The sequence below is a fragment of the Cnephaeus nilssonii genome (genome assembly GCF_951640355.1).
Source record: "Cnephaeus nilssonii genome assembly, chromosome: 7".
NCBI lineage: Eukaryota > Metazoa > Chordata > Mammalia > Chiroptera > Vespertilionidae > Cnephaeus > Cnephaeus nilssonii.
Window position 1 is genome coordinate 85,596,049 of NC_137078.1, and position 23,032 is coordinate 85,619,080.

Consider the following 23,032-nt stretch of genomic DNA (forward strand, 5'->3'; position numbering starts at 1 on the left):
AATACATATACCTGACATACTCTACTGGTGCACAAGACCTTTGTTCCTTTAGAGTTATGAAACTCAACTCTAGAATTATGCTATGTTGCAGTGTAAAAGATACAGTCTTGGGTCTATTCTCACAATGTTTTGGGTTGATGATATAGCTACTTTAACAATCATCAGTTTAAAAATTCTAAAGTGCAGCCCTGGCCAGTGGTTAGAGTATCAGCCTGCACACATAAGGGTCTCGAGTTCGATTCCCGATCAGGGGCACGTACCTAGGTTGCAGGTTCGATCCCCAACCTAGTCGGGGAGCATGTGGGATGCAATCAATCAATGTATCTCTCTCATATCATGTTTCTCTCTCTCCCCTCTCTCTCCCTTCCTTCCACTCTCTCTAAAAAATTGGTGGAAAAAGTGTCCTCAGGTGAGGATTAACAATAAATAAATAAAAATGTTTAAAATAAATGAATAAAAATTCTAAACTGCAAACACTAAGGAGTCATCATCATAAACAAACATTAACTGAATTAGGCGTAGCTTTAATGAGACGTACACACACCATTTTTATTAATATGACTTTTTTAAAAAGATGACTTGTGTCCCAGGTGCAGTTTTCCTCAGGTACACATATTATTAAATAATTGTATGCATATGATTATCACCAGATAACTAACCAAGTAACAAGAGGGACTACATGGTCACAAAGTCAATTATAGCATACTCAGAGCCAATTTAGCTCATATCATCACTAGTAAGAACTATTTTTATTACCCCCAAGTTTATAGACTTTTTAAAATTTATCTTTATTATTGAAAGTATTACATATCTCCCCTTCTTTCCCCCATTGACCTCCTCCACCCTGCGCCCACCCAAGCCTTCACCAAACTATTGTCTGTGTCCATGGGTTAGCATATATGCATATAAGTTCTTGGATTAATCTCTTCCCAAGTCCCTCTGAGATTCATCAGTCCAGATTTATCGACTTATAAATAGAATTATATTCTGGTGTTTTTTTTTCTCCAAATTAGCTTTGAAATCTTGATTTTATTCCTTAGAACCAAAGAAAGCTTTTACCAAGCTAACATCAGATTGTTTGTTTGTCTCACTGACCAGGGTTGAAACCTTTACTCGTTGTGCATAAGTAGAAAATAAACTTTTTCTATTCTTTTCTCTTTTCTTCCAATAAACTGAGTTAATATTCCTATTATAATTAAAAGAATAAAGAGCTAAAACTATCAGAGTGGGAGGGGTTGGGGGTATGAAATCCATAAAGCTCCATATTTCCTTATCAAATGAAAAATATTGAAGTTCAGAAAGAAATACCATTAATATGTCTATAGTTTTACTGTTGTTTGGTAAAATTATGGGTAAATTTTTAGTTTTGTCTTTATACTTTTCTTTATTGCCCACATTTTCTAATACTCCACAACTATTTATTGCTTTTAAAATCAGGGTGAAAGGCATTTTAAGTCACTTATTTCTATGAATCTTCTTTGCAGAAAAATTATCTCTGCTGATAAATTAATAGCGCAATTGAGGTACTTTCTAACTCAGTGCAGACTCATTAAAAACAGTTCTTCCAGCCCTAACTGGTTTGGCTCAGTGGATAGAGCATCAGCCTGCGGACTGAAAGGTCCCAGGTTAGATTCCGGTCAAGGGCATGTACCTTGGTTGCGGGCACACCCCCAGTAGGAGGTGTGCAAGAGGCAGCTGATTGATGTTTCTCTCCCATCAATGTTTCTAACTCTCTATCCCTCTCCCTTCCTCTCTGTAAAAAAATCAATAAAATATATTTTAAAAAACAAAAAAACAGTTCTTCCTCCAAAGGATACTCATCTAACAGATTGCTTACAACCACATACAACTCATTCTTTCTCATCATTTGACTCCACACTAAATGTACAATAATCAGGTATTCTATCAAAAACTGTGAAATATGTCCTGAAAACCAAAATAACCATTTAGTAATATTCTATGTACTTTTCATATCCCATACTTCAAGGGTAATGGGTAATTCATTAAGATCTTCTACGTGTAAAGTCTCCAGTAAGAAAAGTAAATGTCATGCTTTCATTTTCTTATCAAGCAACACATTGAATATCCTAATGCGTATTTCTTGGCATATCACATGAGACAGTTGCAATTTTTTTTTTTTTTTTTGGTTACACAACATATGGCCAATCTCTGACTATTTTGGTTTCCCTATTTAGGACCAGAATAACTTAAACATGATTCTTAACCAAACTAGAACAGTGTTGGGACATGGAAAAAAAATAAATCTGGACTGCTGCCTCATATCATATAAAAATAACTCAAAATAGATCAAAGATATGAATGTAAGAGTTAAAAGTATAAAGCTCTTAGAAGAAAACATCAGTGTATATATCCATGACCTTAGATTAGGCAATGGTTTCTTAGATATTACACCAAAAGCACAAGCTATAAAAAAGATTTGATTACTTGGACTTCACCAAAATTAAAAACTTTTGTGCTTCTAAGGACACAATCAAGAAAGTGAGCCCGGGCGGCGTGGCTCAATGGTTGCGCTTCAGCCAATGAACCGGAGGTCACGGTTCCATTCCCAGTCAGGGCACATGCACAGGTTGTGGGCTCAATCCTCAGTGAGGGGCATGCAGGAGGCAGCCAGTCAATGATTCTCTCTCATCATGATGTTTCTATCTCTCTCTCCCTCTCTCTTCCTCTCTGAAATCAATAAAAAGATGTTTTTTAAAGATCTAAAGTGTTTAGAGCAATGCCTGTCAGCTAGTAAACTCTCAGCAGGCCTGGGTGTCACCAGCCTTTAGTTTCCCTGCTGTTTCTAAACTTATTGCAGCCACTGTGGGCCTATAGGTCTAAATCTGATAAAAGTTCACATATTTTTTTAAAGTTAATGCAACAATTTAACCCTGGTCTGAGTTAGTGCTTTGTCAGTGAGAATGCAAACATAAGGACAAATACAAGACATATTAAAATGAAAGACATAATAGAACCGGATGACAAAGAAAATATGATGGCTGAAGGAGATAAACAAGTGGAATATTAAACAGATGTTTTTAAGTCTGGGAAAGGGAAAAATATTATTGACATTACAAAAATAAAACAAAACAATGAAACAGGAAAGACAAGACTGGAAAAGTGAGGCTGGCCTTAGAATACCTACTGAATATTTTCCTCCTTCCCCTCCTTTAAACAGGTTCCTCCTCCTGTATTTAGCCTGTACTGCAGCATCATTATTTCTTCATTCATTCATTTACCCAGTAAAAGCTGGTCACCTGAATAAACAGATATGGTCTTGCCCTCATCTATACTAATAAATGGGTAATATGCTAATTAGACCGAGAGACCTTCCGGATGTCCTTCCGGACAAAGCCATGCTGGCGGGGCCAAGGCAGAGGCAGTTAGGGGCGATCAGGCCAGGAGGGGAGGGCAGTTGGGGGCGAGCAGGCCAGCGGGGGGGGGGGGGCAGTTGGGGATGAGCAGGCCAGCAGGGGGGGCAGTTGGGGGCGATCAGGCCTGTGAGGGGCAGTTGGGGGTGAGCAGGCTGGCAGGGGGACAGTTGGGGGCGAGCAGGCCGGTGGGGGAGGCAGTTGGGGGCAAGCAGGCTGGCAGGGGGGGCAGTTGGGGGCAATCAGGCCAGTAGGGGAGGCAGTTGGGGGCAAGCAGGCCAGCGGGGGGGGGGCAGTTGGGGGCAATCAGGCAGGCAGGCAGGTGAGCGGTTAGGAGCCAGCAGTCCCAGATTGTGAGAGGGATGTCCAACTGCCAGGTCCCAGATTGGAGAGGGTGCAGGCTGGGCTGAGGGACACCCTCCTCCCGTGCACAAATTTCGTGCACTGGGCCACTAGTAGTCTTATAGTCTAGCAAGGAAGAGTGAGATTAAAAAAGAAATTACAAAGTATGGAGTATTTCAGAGAAGTGCAAAATGCTAAGGTTACCATTATATAACAAGCAAACCTAATTAGAAGCCCTGCCGCTCAAACAAAAAACCTAGTTGTCCTCACTTCACACAATCAATGTATCCTCACGTGAAATTTAACCTAACTCCTAAATCTCTTATCTCTCACCTCTTCCACTGTCACTGTCCAGGTTCAGGCAAAGATAATCTTTGTTCTTATTTAACATAGTAGCCTTATATTTAGTTTTCCTGCCTCCAGTTTCAGTCCTCTCCCATTCGTTCTTCATAGAACTATCAGAATAATCTTTCAATAATATAATCCGCTCATAGCTCACCATGTTTCAGAATAATGTTTAAACCCCTTCATAATGGCATCCATGATTCTTCATAATCTGATTTCTCACTTCATCTCTCTCCACATCATGTACTCTAGGACAGAGAATTACTCACACTTCTCCAAACATGTTTCACCTTTTTGTGCCTTTGTATTTACAATTCCCTCTATCTGAAAAGCTTTTCACACACACTCCTTTCCAGCTGAACTGGCTAATTCTCATGTGTCCTTCAAAAAAATCTATTCAAAAGTCACTTGATCTAGTAGAATCTGCTTTCCTTCCTTGCTTTTTCTTCTCTGTAATCCCAAAATACTCTGTGCATATCTCCTTACAGAGCTATTCCCACTTTGGTGATTTCCTTTAGGGTAAAAATTGTGTCTTGTTCAGCTCTGAAATCCTTATTTCTAGTATAATGACTAGCAAAGAATAAGATACTGGATAGACAAATGGTGGAGAGAGGTGATGCCAAAATATCCAAATAGAGTAATCCCACAGACAAAGAAAAGATAGACTGGAACATGGGTGTCAGGGTTGGAAAATGTAGCTGCTTCAGGAAGTAGTAGAATGGTATATTATGGTATATTATGCAATAATAATTTACTAAGAAGTAAATTACCAGACCTATAATTAAATTTGGATTTGATTTTAATTTTCAATGTGATTTAGAATTCATTTTCTTTCTAAAATTTTTAAGTTTAATTTTTAAAATATGTTATATTATACAATAATAATTTACTAAGAAGTAAATTAGCAGACCTATAATTAAATTTGGAATAGAAGATGTCATAGCTCTTAAAAACTGGAAAAAAAATTAAATACTCAACTATATGCATACTAAATTTTTAAATTATCAACAAAGGTATTTAAAAATCTACCAAAATGTCTAGACTTCTGTTTATAAAACAGGAGTATACGCCTTGGTGAAAAAGCTTAGTTCTTCTACTGTTACTAACTTCTCATATTTTTTTATCCTATTTGTAGACCTTTGACCTCCAAAAAGTCACTCCAAAAATAAAACTCTAAATAACCAATAATATTAATAAGAGACTAGGGTCATACTATCGTGGAGCACATTTACTTGTAAGTGATTTGCAGAGCATATGGTCTTTTAATACTGTACTTGACTTACACTAATACAAGAAGAGATAAACAGAATTAAAGTTGACATGAAAGAGTAAATGTACTGAGGGCCTGAAAAAACAGACTATTTACTGTGAAACTGAACAGAGTAGACATCTCAGGGTGAAAAATATATGGCTATACCAAACTTATGCTTGTCCTGTTTTTTATCCCCAAACTAACACTAATACAAACTATTTGGGAAATAAAGATATCTACATTGGACGGAGGGAGAGTGAAAAAAAAGCTTTCGGTAGTCAAGTATGACTAATTAGTACTGCACACTCCTAGAAGAAAAGATATTATAGAAATGTACACAAATAAATTTATAATTGAACATTCAATCCAAGAATGATTCACAAGTAACTTATAATAAACTGCAATCAATACAGAATGTGCATATTACAACCTCTTCGTTAATATTTTAAGATTATTTACTATGCATAGGTAGATCGACTGTGAAACTAAAAGAACTTAAGCTTCAGAGCCCTCATTTGTACTGCCAAGTCCAAGTAGTAGAGGAAAGGCTGAATTATCTTTCTATTGTCTTTATGGAAAATATTACAAAGTCATAATATGACAATCTTTAGAGGAGTATGAAGCTAAAAATATTTTAAAAATTATAGCAGTATAACAGGCAGTTAATTAATAAAAAATGTTAGGCTATTTTTTTAATTCTGTGATGTTTGTGCTATTTTTTAGCTTTTAAAAAAATTTTATTGATTTTTAAGAGAGAAAGGGTGAGGGAGAGAGAAACATCCATTGGTTTGCATCCCAACTGGGGATCAAACCCACACCCAGGTTTGGGAATCGAACTCATCACATTTCGGTGTATGGGATGATGCTCCACAACTGAGCCACACGGGCCAAGGCCAGCTTTTTAAAATTATGTAACTTGTGCCCTGGCCCATGTTGCTCCATGGTTAGAGTGTTGGCCCACATACCGCAGGGTCTTGGGTTAGATTCCTGGTCAAGGGCATGTGGCTGGATAGTGGGTTTGCTCCCACCCCCAGTCGGAACACGTGCCAGAAGCAACCAGTTGATGTATCTCTATCACATCATGTTTTTCTCTCTCTATCTCCCCCTCCCTTCCTCCCTTCCACTCTCTCTGACAAAGCAATGGAAAAGATATCCTCAGGTAAGGATTAACAAAAAATAAATAGATAAATAAAACTACGTAATTAGTTGCAATTTCTCATTCTAAATATTTTTCCTAATTTTGTATTCATAAATTTGTATTATTTTTCTTTAAAAAGCCCTTGTTGTTAAGCATTTTAAAAACTGATGAAATAATTTTACTTGCTTCATACTTTTAATATCATTGTATTAAAGACCTATTTAAAGACTTCTCCTTCTATCACAGATCTTGGGTATTATTCATCACCAAGTACAATATACTAAGGAGTAAATCAAATTTCAGTGGAATTTTATTTAGAACTTTATTTCTTAAAACCATATTCAGCCAGAGAAAAACAGGGATGAAAAAGGTGGTGAAATGGAAAAGAACAGCTCATGGATAGGTGGTACATCTAGTATAGAAAACCATTCCTTTGAAATCAGATTATTTATTTAGGCAAGATGGAATACAGCTAAATAGTAAGAAAATAATAAAAAATAGTCAGGAGGCTGTTGGTAACTAACAGTGAAGATGGCTGACAGAAAACAGGAGACCATAGAATCAAAGAGAAAAAAATGATTAAAAAAATAACCAAGGGCCGAAACCGGTTGACTCAGTGGATAGAGCATCGGTCTGCAGACTGAAAGGTCCCAGGTTCGATTCCGGTCAAGGGCATGTACATTGGTTGTGGGCACATCCCCGGTAGGTGGTGTGCAGGAGGCAGCTGGTCGATGTTTCTCTCTCATCGATGTTTCTAACTCTCTATCCCTCTCTCTTCCTCTCTGTAAAAAATCAATAAAATAAAAAAATAAAAAATAAAAAAATCAATAAAATATATTTAAAAAAATAATAATAACCAAGGACGGTTCCTCAAAATGTTATTCACATATGATGCAACAATTCCTCTCCTAGGAATATACTCAGGATAAATTAAAACATGTTCACACAAATATTTGTGCATGAATGTTCACAGCAGCATTATTCATAATTGTCAAAAAGTAGAAACAAGCCAAATGTCCATCAGCTGATGAATGGATAAATAAAATGTAGTACAACCACATAATGAAATATTATTCAGCAAAAAAAAATGAATGAACTATTAATGAGCTATTGATACATGCTACTAAACGGACGAACCCGGAAAATGCTATCATAAATGAAATAAGCCAATCACAAAAGGCCACATATTATATTATTTCATTTATATGAGATATCCAAAATAGGCAAATCTAGAAAGATATAAAGTAGTTAATGGTTGCCTAGTGCTGGAGTTGCAGGGTGGGAAATGGGGATTGACTGATAATGGGTATGTGGTTTCTTTTGGGGGGACAAAAGTGTTCTAAAATTAGATTGAGATGATGACTGTACAACCCTGCGAACATACTACAAAACATTGAATTGTACATTTTAAATGGGTAAATTGTATGTTATGTTAATTATACCTCAATAAAGGTATCAAAAAAGCCAAGATCAGAACATATATGTCATGTATAAGCTGAATTTTAAATGTTATTTAAAACTAGAGGCCCGGGCCGTGGGCCCCTGGATTCGGGTGAGCCTGGGTCCCGGGTCTGGGTGAGGCCGTGGGCCCCTGGATCCGGGTGAGGCCACGCGACCCTGGGTCTGGGAGAGACCACGCGCCCCTGGGTCCGGGTGAGGCCACGTGCCCCTGGGTCCGGGGGAAGCTAGATCCCGGGTCCGGGCGAGGCCGTGTGCCCCTGGATCCGGGTGAGGCTGGGTCCCAGGCCCGGGAGAGGCCACGCGCCCCTGGGTCCGGGTGAGGCCATGCGCCCCTGGGTCCAGGTGAAGCTGAATCCTGGGTCTGGGTGAGGCCGTGTGCCCCTGGATCCGGGTGAGCCTGGGTCCCGGGTCCAGGTGAGGCTGTGGGCCCCTGGATCCGGGTGAGCCTGGGTCCCGGGTCCGGGTGAGGCCGTGGGCCCCTGGATCCGGGTGAGCCTGGCCCCGGGTTCGGGTGAGGCCATGGGCCCCTGGATCCGGGTGAGCCTGGGTCCCGGGTGAGGCCGTGGGCCCCTGGATCCGGGTGAGGCCGTGGGCCCCTGGATCCGGGTGAGCCTGGGTCCCGGGTCCGGGTGAGGCCGTGGGCCCCTGGATCCGGGTGAGGCCACGCGACCCGGGGTCTGGGAGAGGCCACGCGCCCCTGGGTCCGGGTGAGGCCACGTGCCCCTGGGTCCGGGGGAAGCTAGATCCCGGGTCCGGGCGAGGCCATGTGCCCCTGGATCCGGGTGAGGCTGGGACCCAGGCCCGGGAGAGGCCACGCGCCCCTGGGTCCGGGTGAGGCCATGCGCCCCTGGGTCCAGGTGAAGCTGAATCCTGGGTCTGGGTGAGGCCGTGTGCCCCTGGATCCGGGTGAGGCTGGGTCCCGGGTCCGGGTGAGGCCATGGGCCCCTGGATCCGGGTGAGCCTGGTCCCGGGTCCGGGTGAGGCCGTGGGCCCCTGGATCCGGGTGAGCCTGGGTCCCGGGTCCGGGTGAGGCCGTGGGCCCCTGGATCCGGGTGAGCCTGGGCCCCGGGTCCGGGTGAGGCCGTGGGCCCCTGGATCCGGGTGAGCCTGGGCCCCGGGTCCAGGTGAGGCCGTGGGCCCCTGGATCCGGGTGAGGCCACGTGCCCCTGGGTCCGGGGGAAGCTAGATCCCGGGTCCGGGTGAGGCCATGGGCCCCTGGATCCGGGTGAGCCTGGTCCCGGGTCCGGGTGAGGCCGTGGGCCCCTGGATCCGGGTGAGCCTGGGTCCCGGGTCCGGGTGAGGCCGTGGGCCCCTGGATCCGGGTGAGCCTGGGCCCCGGGTCCGGGTGAGGCCGTGGGCCCCTGGATCCGGGTGAGCCTGGGTCCCGGGTCCGGGTGAGGCCATGGGCCCCTGGATCCGGGTGAGCCTGGGTCCCGGGTCCGGGTGAGGCCGTGGGCCCCTGGATCTGGGTGAGGCCACGTGACCCTGGGTCTGGGAGAGGCCACGCGCCCCTGGGTCCGGGTGAGGCCACGTGCCCCTGGGTCCGGGGGAAGCTAGATCCCGGGTCCGGGCGAGGCCGTGTGCCCCTGGATCCGGGTGAGGCTGGATCCCGGGCCCGGGAGAGGCCACGCGTCCCTGGGTCCGGGTGAGGCCATGCGCCCCTGGGTCCGGGTGAAGCTGAATCCTGGGTCTGGGCGAGGCCGTGTGCCCCTGGATCCGGGTGAGGCTGGGTCCTGGGTCCGGGTGAGGCCGTGGGCCCCTGGATCCGGGTGAAGCCGTGCCCCTGGGTTCAGCCGAGACCAAACCAGAGGGAGTCGGACCTGCATTACCACCATTTGTCCACCATCCAGAGCTGAGGGGTCAGTGCCGACATGTACTCATAGGGAACTGGTGGACATTGATATTGGGTCTCAAAAGAACTGTTGGTCCAGAAAGAAACTCACTACAGACTGATTCATTTGCCTGTCAGCATAACTATTATTGCTCGTCGCACATTCAATTCTTATAAGTATATCTCTAGTGACACATGATTTCGCTCATCTAGGGGAAATGATGAACAACATAGACTGATGAACAAGAACAGAACCAGAAACAAGGAGGCATCGATCCGACTATCGGGCCTCAGAGGGAGGATAGGGGAGGGTGGGGGGAGGGGGGAGAGATCAACCAAAGGTCTTGTGTGCATGCATATGAGCCTAACCAATGGTTAAGTTCAACAGGGGGTTGGGGCATCCATGGGGAGGGGTGTGGGATGGGAATGGGGGGATGAGGACAAATATGTGACACCTTAATCAATAAAGAAATTTTAAAAAAATAAAATAAAATAAAATAAAAATAAAAATAAATAAAAATAAATAAATAAAACTAGAGGCCCGGTGCACGAAATTCATGCACGGAGGGGGGTTGTCCCTCAGCCCAGCCTGTACCCTCGCCAATATGGGACCCCTCAAGGGATGTCCGACTGCCCGTTTAGGCTCGATCCCACCAGGATCGGGCCTAAATGGGCAATCGAACATCCCTCTCACAATCCAGGACTGCTGGCTCCCAACTGCTTGCCTGCCTGCCTTCCTGATTGCCCCTAACCACTTCTGCCTGCCAGCCTGATCACCCCCTAACCATTCTGCTGCCAGCCTGTTTGCCCCCAACTTCCCTCCTCTGCCGGCCTGGTCACCCCTAACTGCCCTCTCCTGCAGGGTTGATCACCTCCAACTGCCCCCCCTTGCAGGCTTGGTCCCTCTCAACTGCCCTCCCTTGCAGACCGGGTGCCTCCCAACTGCCCTCTCCTGCTGGCCATCTTGTGGTGGCCATCTTGTGTCCACATGGGGGCAGGATCTTTGACCACATGGGGGCAGCGATATTGTGTGTTGCAGTGATGATCAATCTGCATATTACTCTTTTATTAGATAGGATAATAATAATAATTAGTTCTTATTCATTAAGTGTCCACTATGTGCAAAGTACTATGTTAAGCATATATATTTCTAATCTTTTCAGCAATTCTAAAAGATAGGTTTAGGATGTTAAATGTTATATAAATTTAACAGCTGAAGAAACTGAGAAACAGGGAAGATAAGTAACTTGCCTAAATACACACAGCTAATCAGTATCAGAGCCAGGATTCTAAATCTGAGCTGTGACTACAAAGGTCTTTGACCTTATTACTCTTTTCCTATCTTAGAAACAAGTCCAGGAACCTTGTATCAATAGCCCACTTCCATATCCCCTTCTGGTATTAATAGTCTGTGATACAAAGGACATCCCCTTTAACATTTAAATTCAGCTTGCTCAGGGCACCAGGTATTCCATCTTGATCACACCAAGCTATGTTTATCACTACTGTCCTCTGCCAAACTTTGGACTGATTAAGTGCTTAGGATTTCCTCAAGCAAAACTCTGAGACAGAATTACAACAAACTAGCCTGGCTGGCTTGGCTCGGCTCAGCGGTTGAGTGTTGACTTATGAACCAGGAGATCACGGTTTGATTCCTGGTTAGGGTATATGCCCGGGGTTGTAGGCTCAATCCCCAGTGTGGGGTGTGCAGGAGGCAGCTGATCAATGATTCTCTCTCAACATTGATGTTTCTACCTCTCTCTCCCTCTCCCTTCCTCTCTCTGAAATCAATAAAAATATATTTTAAAAAAGAATTACAACAAACTAAAGGATAGATCCTTGGGTATCAAATGGTATTAAGAATCAAAGAGTGGGAAGGCAATATTTATTGAGAGCTGTTTTGTGCCAAATTATTGAGCTGTGGTCGGAGATTGTTATGATCTAAGGCAGTGGTCGGCAAACTCATTAGTCAACAGAGCCAAATATCAACAGTACAACGATTGAAATTTCTTTTGAGAGCCAAATTTTTTAAACTTAAACTTCTTCTAACACCACTTCTTCAAAATAGACTTGCCCAGGCCGTGGTATTTCGTGGAAGAGCCACACTCAAGGGGCCAAAGAGCCGCAGTTTGCCGACCACGGATCTAAGGTAAATGATTAAAAGGAACCCCCATACATCTACCCCAAAACCCCTCTACTGTTTGTATTTCTCTTCTGTGAATAGTAATGATATTCTATGGGAACTGTGATTTCCCCTAAGGGTTGTATAGACCTGGTGTTGATCACAAGCAAGAAATGGGTCCTCTCTGAGATATAACCATAGCTAGTAAGATAGAGAACCCCCCTTTTTCCTGGGCTTTCTCCTCGGGTTTAGACCAATCTGGATATGCTGGAGGCATTCCCAGGTAGATTTAGAAATGGTGTCTGCCACCGGAAGGCAGATAGATGTGTTGCAGTCAAGAAGGAGGCATCCCAATAGAAGACCACAAATTGATCATGTGAGCCAGATGACACAGAAGCATACTAGTAACTCTGCGCTCATGTCCCTTTTGTATCTCTGAGCCTTTAGTAAAGTACTAAATGTTCTAGCCTGGTCTCAGCTGCGTACTACAGGAGTGTTAAGAGAAGACTCATCTCTGGGACAGAAAATTAAAAAGAAAGCAACAAGGGATTCCCTAATGTCTACAAGGGATTCCTCAAGGGATCAAAAGATCTTGCTGTGAACCCCAATTATTTCACCCCATTTGCAGAATTTCCTTCTAAAGCCAATTCTGGAAGATTCTGACTTTTATTTATTAAGATAGAAAGTAGTTTTTTTCCTATCAAAAATGAAGCTTACTGTAAACCCAGGACTATCTGATTCCAAATCCGTATTCTTATTAGCTGCTACATCACATTGTCTCTGAAATACTATAAATAGAGAACTGATTAGCAAAAGTATGGGAGATAATTATTTAAGAGAAGAAGGAGAAGGAAAGTGGAAAGAGAGAGAGGAAGAGAGAGGAAAGGGGAAAAGAAGGGATTTCACCAAAGCATAAAAAGTCATTGTGGATTGAATGTCAAAGATGGAAATATTTCAATTTAATATATGCACTTAGCATATATGGAGAGTAGTACCTGATATATAGCTAGCATTTGGTATGTGTCAATTCCCTTTCTTAGGAACAAAGATAAAAGCCATATAGAAATATGCTGTCTTACGTTTTAGCTTTTGAAAAAGTTCAAGTGTAATGATATTAGAACAGATATCCAACAACAAAACACTCCACATTTCCTTATTAAAAATATTCTATAGGTAAGAAGAACCCAGAATTGTGGCAACTATAAAATTCATACATCAGTTCTCGCTTTCAAACAAAAAGGGGAACACGCTATCTCACTTCTCCAATATGTTTAAATGCAAAAATACACGCAAATTCATGAATTCCTTAAACTGCAAAATCATTTGCTTTCTCAAGGCATATCTTTCTGTATCTGCCGAAAGTCACACAGATTCAAGGCACAGATTTCAGGTGCCTTATGTACAAGTTACCCTGCAAAAATACCCTCCCAACGAACACCAGCCCAACGCCTTCCTGTTTTTCACCTTGTGTGTTTACTTTCACATCTGCTGCAAAAGATAAAAGGAACAATGGAGACATCAACCACATGACCGTGTCATACCAACCCGGAAATGAAGCTATGAAGCCAGGGTTGCTGTGAAATGGGTCTTCAGACACGCAGACTTAAAAATGTTACAGTGTAAGTCTGAATAAAATCCAAAGATCACCACTAGACAAAACCATATATTTCTACATAGCTATCGTTGTTTATAAAAAATAATAATATACACACAATAAATACCAAATTGAAGGAGAAAAAGGTATGGGTCAAGATGCAAAAATTATTCTTCTTAACCAAAGATTATTCTCCACATTTCCATGAGTTCAGATTTTAACAAAAGTAAAAGGGAATTAACATCAGTTAGTAGATGACATCAGTTTTTTTTAAAAAAATATGAATTGGATATTGGTTATTATGAAAAATTGTTCATTTTCTTAGGTCTGATAATAGTATTGTAGTTATGAAGGATAACATCTTTATTCTTAGGAGAGGAGTAAAATGTCATAAATCTGCACCTTACTTTTTTAAAAAAATTGGTTTTAGAGAGAGAGAGAAAGGGAGGGTAGGAGCAGGACATTGATCTGTTGTTCCGCTTATTTATGCATTCATTGGTTGATTCTTGTATGAGCCCTGACTGGGGATCAAATCCGCAACCTTGCAACTCAAAATGACACTCTAACCAACTGAGCTACCTGGCTATGCCTCTGAATCTTACTGTCCAAGAAATTAGGATACATTTACACATATAAAGAGAGAGGTAATCAGAAGCAGAGTCAAAATTATAACCCAGGTCTTAAATCTTAATTATCCTGGAATTCACATTCTCACAACACCTCTGTATGTCTAGTGTGTTCCCTATGTTATGTACCTAGCTACTATACTAAGCAATATTTGTGTTTGGGAGAATGGGGAAGACAATGAAAGACATGACGTTGATCTTTTGCCCTCCAGAAGCTGATAATCTCATTAGGAATACAAATTTTATATGCAATATAAAACAATACATGACAAATATGGTGTGGAACAAATAAATGCTGCAAGAGTTCAGAAGAGGATACCAATAAACCTCCAGAGAATAAAATATCTTTAAAACCTCTTCCCTTTAACAGGTTTCTTATTCTTGGCCTCCTTTCCCTTAAGTACTTCTCCTTTACTTAATTTACTTGGCAACAACTGACTTAATTTTTTTCCTACCTAACAAAATTATCTGGAGACTATATAAACATAAAATACATGTTTTGCTTGCTTGGAACGCAGGATATGATTTCTGAAATAAAATACTTTTTACATTTTCACTGGAAAAAAAGCACTAAATATACTATCTGAATTTTCTTGCCTTCAGAAGCAATTGCGTTGTTTCAAGTATTGAGGATGCCAGAAAGCTTGAAGATTTAAAAATAACCTCACAAAGAGCTCATTTCCAACACCAGATGGAAAGAAATTACTCTAAAGACATGTGTGGGAGGACATATATACAACATCATATGACACCATGCAAAGATTTATATAATTACGTAATACCATCAAAACTAGCAGGACTCTTGCAGGTAGTAAGTTAGCAACAGTATCAATTCTCTGAATCATTAAAAAGATAAAAGGGCAAAAAACAGCAAGTGGGTGGTAGCAAAAAAAAGCCTTCACTTTAAACTGCCTTCCATGTGTCCCTGTCGCACACTGAAACAGGTTGGCAGGTAAAATTTGAGGGCTTAAAATCCTTGGAGCTCTTGACAGTTCTGCCATATGGTCAAAACTGGGGGGTAAGTAGTGGGGGGAAATGAATTTCAACAATTTGTACCAAGTCTATTTTTAAGGTGAAACACTTTTCACTTGAATACATATAGAACATCAAATTGGTAAATTAAAATACATACTTGACATATCAATTAAAATAATGCTTTTTTTATACGATATTTGATTTTTGTATTAAAAGTTATACTGTTAAAAAAAAAGTTATACTGTTAAGATAGCATTTAGGCCTGGCCAGTGTGGCTCAGTGGTTGAGCATCAACCCATGCACCAAGAGGTCACCGGTTAATTCCTGGTGGATTCCCATTAGGGGCACATGCACAGGTTTCCGCTCGATCCCCAGAAGAAGGCAGCCATTTGATGATGTTTCTATCACCCTCTCCCTTCCTCTCTCTCTAAAATCAATAAAAATATATATTTTAAAATACAGCATTTAGCATTGCGTTAAAATGATTCTGATAGGGTTACTTAATTTATGTAAGCATTAAGTAATGGCTAAACAGCAATCACAAATGAAGCTTGGCATATTATTGTATATTCACAAATTACCAAAAGTATACATTTCTATTACACTTGTGGGTCACAGTCTTAAATTTAACTATTTCAAAATAACCCTATGCTTTAACATTAAATCACTGAGAGTTTCTCACTCAAGACTTTTAACCATAACTTTTTATGGTTTAATGCAGATATTATCAAAATGTAATATAAAAGTTTTCTGAGTGAATATTAATGTAGAAAGTATATAAACATCAGTCTATGTTATGTCCAGTGCTACAATTCAGGCATGTAAGAGGGCCTACCAAAAGTTAATTTGGATTAGGATAATTTTTATAGAAGATAGAAGGCACAAAGAGCAGGTAGGTTGCATTTGTAAATCAGAATTACACATAGGAATACACATTATATCCTATTTTATCTTCTGATTTCCACTTATTTTCCAAAAAAAAATTGAGGTGCTCCAATCCCTATCAGTAGATAAATATTAATAAATAGAATTATAGACACACATTGAATACAGATAGAATAGATAATATGAGTAGAGTATCTACTGCTTCTTCCAATCTTATTTATCAATATACATATTTAGTCATAGTTCGCATCCATTTCATCAGACAATCCTGCCTCTTCCTACCCAATCTGCAAGATTACTTCAACGCTATCCAAAGTCCACTCCACATAGCTCAGAAACAACTTTAATTTCTACAAATAGAGATTGCTCTGAAAATTAAGAATGACAGAAGAGACCCTAGATTAATTGAGTGGAAGTGACTCAAAGAGCCTTCAGCCATGGAAGGGAGAGAGTAGCAATTTAATAAACAATCACAATTTAATCCATATGGATTTATCTTGGAGATAATAAGAGATAACTACAAAATGAGAACTGGTATTAATGCACTAAAATAATAAATAATAAAATAAACATGATGCCAGAATGGCTCTGGAATTTCTATATAGAAGGGGTTTTAGGGGTAGCATATTTACTTACGTGACTTAGGGAGAAAGCTGATGAAGATTAGGGGGTAGGGTATATTAAAGTCTCTCCAAGTCATTCCTTGAATTGTATTGGCCATGCTCATGGTATGTTGCTTTTCTTTAAAGTTAAAAGAGCTAGCCAATTTATTTTCAAATACTTCAAGATGGGTATAATCCCATTTTAATAAAAATAATTAACAAAAATAAGTGTAAACAGACTTTGATCATAATCAGATTCTCTCAGATTCTTTCTTTTTTAAAAAAATATATTTTTATTATTGATTTCAGAGAAGAAGGGAAAGGGAGAGAGAGATAGAAACATTAGTGATGGGAGAGAATCATTGATTGGCTGACTCCTGCAGACCCCACGCTGGGGATCAAGCCTGTAACCCGGGCATGTGCCCTGACCAGAAATCAAACCGTGACCTCCTGGTTCATAGGTCAACGTTCAACCACTGAGCCATGCTGGCCGGGCTATACCTATTTTCATTATCCTTCTCACTGTATTCCTTAAATAGAAGCAGAGTAAATAAAAATACTAACCTAACCCAGTGTGTACATCCAAGTGTTTGTTATACTGCATTGTACTGAACAAATCATGACCCCACTCATAAAAAGGACACACAGTAAATCACCAGTCACATACCAACAAACTTAGACAACAAAATTAACATATATATTTGAAATCTGGCTCTTCTCTAACTAAAAGCTAATATACTAGTAAATGCAATGAACCAATTACCTTCCAATCATTCTAAATTCTCTACATAAATAAGGCCTGTAACGAATCATTACGTTATTTTTATAACTCTTTTAAAAGTTTTTAAAAGTTTCATCTTTGAGGGCATTATTCAGGGGGGAAAAAAAAACACCGCAAAGTTGTTCATTAGAATTATTATTGTTTAGCTGACAAACAAAATAAGGTAATTCCATGCTCAAGCAATAGGGGGGAAACAATTCCTTTAGAGGTAGCAATTAACCTGCATATAAATATGCACATGACCAATCATGAATCTGTTGAGCCTCTTGGAAAAATATACTGGTAGCACTTGGGCTGGCCTGCTTCTTAGATAACACGGAGACAGATTAAGATATAAACCTACACTCCTACTGGTTTAAGAACCAAATTCAACCCACAATGGCCACTGCTATTCTAAAGTTATAATATCAGATCACCAATATTAAATTGGATTTGAACACTCAGAATACAATATAAGCAAGCCCGACCACTCACATCACAAATTATAGACTAACATACTTTAAATCTCAATCTACTGGTACGCATATCAAAGTTCCTGCAGAGAATTCAAGAATCCCTTGATTACTACTACGCAGCACTCTGACACGCTTACCTGAAAGCTTTCTTAGGAACAGGAAGAAGGAAACAAAATAGCACTGTAAGCACGCTCTCTCCTATAACATGAATCTATTCAAAATTAAGAGCATAAACTAAGAAATGAGGTGGAAAGCTAGCTCTATAATTTCCAGAAATGTTAAATTCAAGCTGCACACAAGAAAACATCATACCGGTGAACTTTGCATGTGGGGCACAAACCTGACAGAAGAGAACAACAAGAAAAATATATAGGTCATATCTCAACAAAATACCACAACCACATTTTTCAGAGGAGACAGGAATCATTTAAAATCACTTAAGCCCGGCTGGCCGGCTGGCTCAGTTGGTTGAGCCTGGTCCTGTACCCCTTCCCCCTCCCCTCCCTCTCTCTGCAAAAAAAGGCTTCAGGTTCAATTCCCAGTGGGGGTGCATACAGGAGGCAACCGATCAATGTTCTCTCTCTCTCTCTCTCTCTCTCTCTCTCTCTCCCCCCCCCCCCCCAGTGGGGGTGCATACAGGAGGCAACCGATCAATGTTCTCTCTCTCTCTCTCTCTCTCTCTCTCTCTCTCTTCCCTTACTCTCTCTCTAAAGCAATAAAAATATTCCTGGGTGAGGATTTTTAAAAAGTCACTTGTAAATTTACAAGTGTTTCTCACTTCTGAAGGGGAAAAAAAAGGAGATAAAATTGAAGTACTTTTAAATATACAAAGAGGGAGATTTGTATATTTTTTGTTAATATTATATAAATTATTATATAATGTTATTTTATATATTCTATTGAGGGTAACCCTACTTTAAAACACGGGTTTATTCACCGTATTTACTACTTTAATGCAATAAATAGGATTTAACACGGGTTTATTCACCATATTTACTACTTTAATGCAATAAATAGGAAATATTGGCCCTTAGACCACTAAGAAAGAGATGCGGAAAGCAAGCAGAGATCCACCTAAAAGATAAAACTTTATTCTTCTAGCTTAGTCTATTTGCTGACAGCCAGAGTTTCCAAGCATTAATTGTCGGAATTCTTAGCTCTGAGTAGAATGGAAGCCTAAGAGCTTTTCTTAATCTACCATCAACCATCATTTACCATGAGCTGCACACATGGATGCAGTACTTAGGACTTAAATCCTTTTCATGAACACCATTTAAAGAAAATTCAATAATGAAGCTCAAAGAAACTTCAAAACAAAACAAAAAATTCCGTCAAGTTCCTTCAACATAGGGAACTTTTCTTCACATTTCAAACTACTAATATAGTTAATATTTTTAAGGTAAGACAACTGAAAACAATCAGAAGGAATATACACATATGACAAGCATAGATGAAATCACATTGCCAGAGGTACAGAGGTGGGAAAATATGGGTTATTACTGCACAGTTCTTTTTGGTTGGAAAATATACGTAATAAGGAGAATACCTACAGAAACTGAGAATAAATTTTTATTGTGTTAAGCAGCTAAAAAAAGGGGGGGAAGCATAAAGGTGGAAAGGTAGATTGAGGCCAAATTGTATAAGGCCCAAGCCGGCAGGCAGACATCCCCGAAGGGCTCCCAGACTGTGAGAGGGCGCAGGCCAGGCTGAATTTCGTGCACTGGGCCTCTAGTATTGTATAAAGACTTATAATACATTTGGTATAATACACTAGTATAAATGTTGAGAGAATTTTGGTAAGCCTAAAGATTAAAAACATTTATTTCTAAGCCTGAATTCAACTATACAAGGAAAAAAGTGTAGTTTTGTTACTAGAAGAGAAAGGACTCAGGTTAGCATGCTCAGGTTGGGTCTACTAGTGAGTTCACTTTCAATAGTAGCAAAGATACCGTACTTCAGTTTCCCCAGGGATATAAATGATGCCTATCGCCCTGGCCGGTTTGGCTCAGTGGATAGAGCCGTGGGCCATGGACTGAAAGATCCCCAGTTTGAATCCCGGTCAGGCACATGCCTGGGTTTCAGGCTCCATCCCCAGTAGGGGGCTGCAGGATACATCAATGTTTCTAACTCTCTATCCCTCTCCCTTCCTCTCTGTAAAAAATCAGTAATTTAAAAAAAAAATAATAATGCCTATCTTTACCTTAATTATAACCTTTCTGTAGAAAGCACTCTGAATTAGCACCTTCATTCCAAGGCAACCTGATGCTCGGTTATTATACCCATTTTTAAATCTGCCATTTATTGAGTGCTTCCTGCGTGCCAGATAGTCTGCTGTATACTCTACATGGATTATACCAATCACATCCCGAGAAACTATTTTATAAAGCCAAAAACTGTCCAGCCAACAAAGAACTTACATGTTTCTAATTTAGAGAAAAGGAAAACGAAGAGTAGTTAAGTTTCCATAACAAGTTAAGGGTTAATGCTACACTCACCAAATTGGGATGAGAAGTTTTATACAAGGGAGACATAGACACCGAGATAGATGGTAGCTTACATATGTGTGTGCATGTATACTTAATTAAAAGGATCAAACCAACGGAAGTTTTTTGCCAGGAACTGAGAATACTGACAACATGATGAACAGCACTGAACACAGTATATCCTCAAGAGAGTATAAACCCACTATACTAATATTCAGGATACAAGGCATCACCATTTCTTGCAATGTTCCCTAAAAACAGAACGAACAGAATAGCAGCTGTGAAATCATCCAGACTACTAAAAAAAGCTCAGCATCTCTTTAAAAACAAAACAAAACAAAACAAAAAAACCACCACTATCTCCTAATCAGCAATACACGCCAAAACCCGGCGAGTCTCCACAGACTAGTCATTTATGGCGGGTACAGTTAGACACACAACAGGATGACAGTCGCTGTCATGTGGCCAGAAACCGACCCGTCAGCAAGGCTTCACGTGAGATCACTTTCTCTTCCCAGAGAATGCCAGAGCCGGGGAAGAAGAAGCCCGTCTGGGCAAAGCCCCACCGGGAAGCACAGCCTGCGGGTGCACCCTGGAGGGTGAGCCTCCACCCCGTCCCTCCACAGGTATGGACGGGAAGGGGAGGAGGGGGCCCGGCGAGCAGGAGGAAAGATTTCCAAGCCGACAGATGCGCGAACTGGAAAAGGAGGTCACGACGCTGAGAGAATAGATTTAACCCTTTGGTCGCGGGGACCGTGAAGACCGAGGGGGAGCGCCTGCGAGCCCCCCGTGCGGGCGAATCTGTTTAATGACACGGGAGTCGATGGCGGGAAGGCCTGGAAGTCCTCGCAGCGCTCTCGCCACCCCTCGGGTTGCGCCCGACCCCTCCAGGCAGCCCGCTCCCCGGTCCGGAAGAAAGCGCCCCGCCGCCGCACACCACACCTCCACCGCCCGAAACCCGCGATCCGCCTCCATTTGGTTCCCTTCCAGGGCTCCGGCAATGACGGACGGACCAGACCGCACAGATTTCCCCGCGTCGGAAACAAACCCCAAGCCTAACTTCGAAACGCTCCCCGAGATCGGCCCCGCCTCTTTCTCCGCGGGCCGCCGCGTCCCGGCTGCAGCCCCTCAGCCTCCCGCGTCCGAGGCCGCACCGCCAGAGCCCCCGGCCCGGGCCTGCGGCGGGCTGGAGACAAAGAGGCTGCGGCGCCACCGCGGCCGCCAGGACCGTCCCCTCGGGGACAGCTCCGCGCCCCGCCTCCCGCCACCCAGCCCGCACGCTGCAGCCGCCTCGCCTCACCGGCGCTCCGGGGACCAGGGTCCCGCGCCCACCGCTCGCTGCAGCTGCCGGATGAACAATGGCAGGAGGAGGTGCCGGCGTCCGAGGCTCCGGGCCCTCGGCGACTCTCGGGCTCGCCGGCTGCAGGCGGACTGACAGACTAACCCACCGGCGGAGGGAGGGAGCCAGTGAGCGAGCTGGAGGCTGCGCCGCGCGCCCTCCCGCCTTCCCTCCGCGAAGCGAGGCCGGCCCGGCCCGCAGCCAGCCCGCCCGCCCGCGCGCGCCCCTCCCCCTCGGGTCGCCACAACATTGTAGTAAATTTCTATTGGACGGTGCCGGAGGGGAGGAGGGGGCTGGGCCGCGGCCCGTCACCCCATTGGCTGAAGCCAAGTTCTGACTCCTCCGGTTCCCCACTCCCCTAGCCGGTGAGGAATGGGGAGGGGAGAAAAAAGAGGGGAAAGGCAAGGGGCTGGCGGCGTGTGCGCAGGCGCAAGTCGAACCTGCTCAGGAGTCCGGGTGCTCTTGGCCTGCAGCGGCACCCACGTGGGGAAGGAGGCAGCCAGTGCCCGGGACCAAGGTGAGGCCCTTTCCACCCGGAGGAGGGCCAGGTAACAGGCCGAGATTTGAAAGCCTCAGGGAAAGCTGACGTTGCTGCCAGATGACTCCAGCTGACTGCCCCCTCATGCACCTTGGTTAAGCCACTGAGCTTTTCTGGGCCTCAGTTTCCCCTTCTAGTAACTTGACCATCTCTTGATGCCATTCTAACCCTGACATTTGATTAGACGTTACCTCTCCTGGCAGCTGTGTAATGCCTGAAATGGAAGCTAAGTGTGGCCACGCCAAGATTTCTGTGTTTAAGGACCTCCTAATTCTGCCCTGGCACCCTCAAAATCATAAAAAAAACTACCAGAACTTAGGGTTGCTCTGACAATTGCCTTGTGTGCCTTTATTTCCTTTCAGAAGTTTCAGAGGCCGCTTGACCTTTCACATTTCCTGCCAGGTTGGTCTCTGAACAGGCTGGGGCCCCACAGAGCAGAAAGAAGGCTCTGTTTGAAGCATGGTCTCTATAAGGTAAGACAGGTTCTGCTATTCCCATTGCAGAGAAGAAGCCCAAGCAGAGAGGCTTAGACCTGCCAGGATAAGAAGCCAGACAATCTGACATCAGAGCCTGTATGTGCCAGCTACACTGTCTCAGTATCTAATCACAGCCCTCTCACATCTCAGCTCAGCCTCAAGAAACCGACTACCTAGGTTCAATTCTCAAACTCCAGCCCTCCTTAATGGTTTGGCCTCCTCTGTGCCTGTTTCAGACTCCATAAAATGGGATGATAATTTCTACTTCATAAGACTTGCTGTAGGAATTAAATGAGTTAAAATATGTAGAGGTCTTAGAACAGTGCCTAGCTCATAGTAAGAGCTACAGAATTATTACTGCTATTTGGACACTAAAATATGGACTGGGAGATGTGGAGCTGGCTAACATCATAATA

General features: G+C 42.6%; 1 protein-coding gene across 13 annotated transcripts in view; it reads right to left on the bottom strand.

Moving 5' to 3' along the window:
* The window catches only part of EPB41 (erythrocyte membrane protein band 4.1), a 162,525-nt gene that overhangs the window by 118,620 nt on the left and 20,873 nt on the right, over positions 1-23,032 (bottom strand). The window contains exon 1 of one of the 13 annotated variants that reach the window (XM_079776689.1): positions 21,564-21,795. The exons of the other annotated variants lie outside the window; for them this stretch is intronic. The gene's annotated coding sequence lies outside the window, so the exon portion shown is untranslated. Of the gene's footprint in view, positions 1-21,563; positions 21,796-23,032 lie in introns of those variants that run through there. 13 annotated transcript variants of the gene reach the window in all.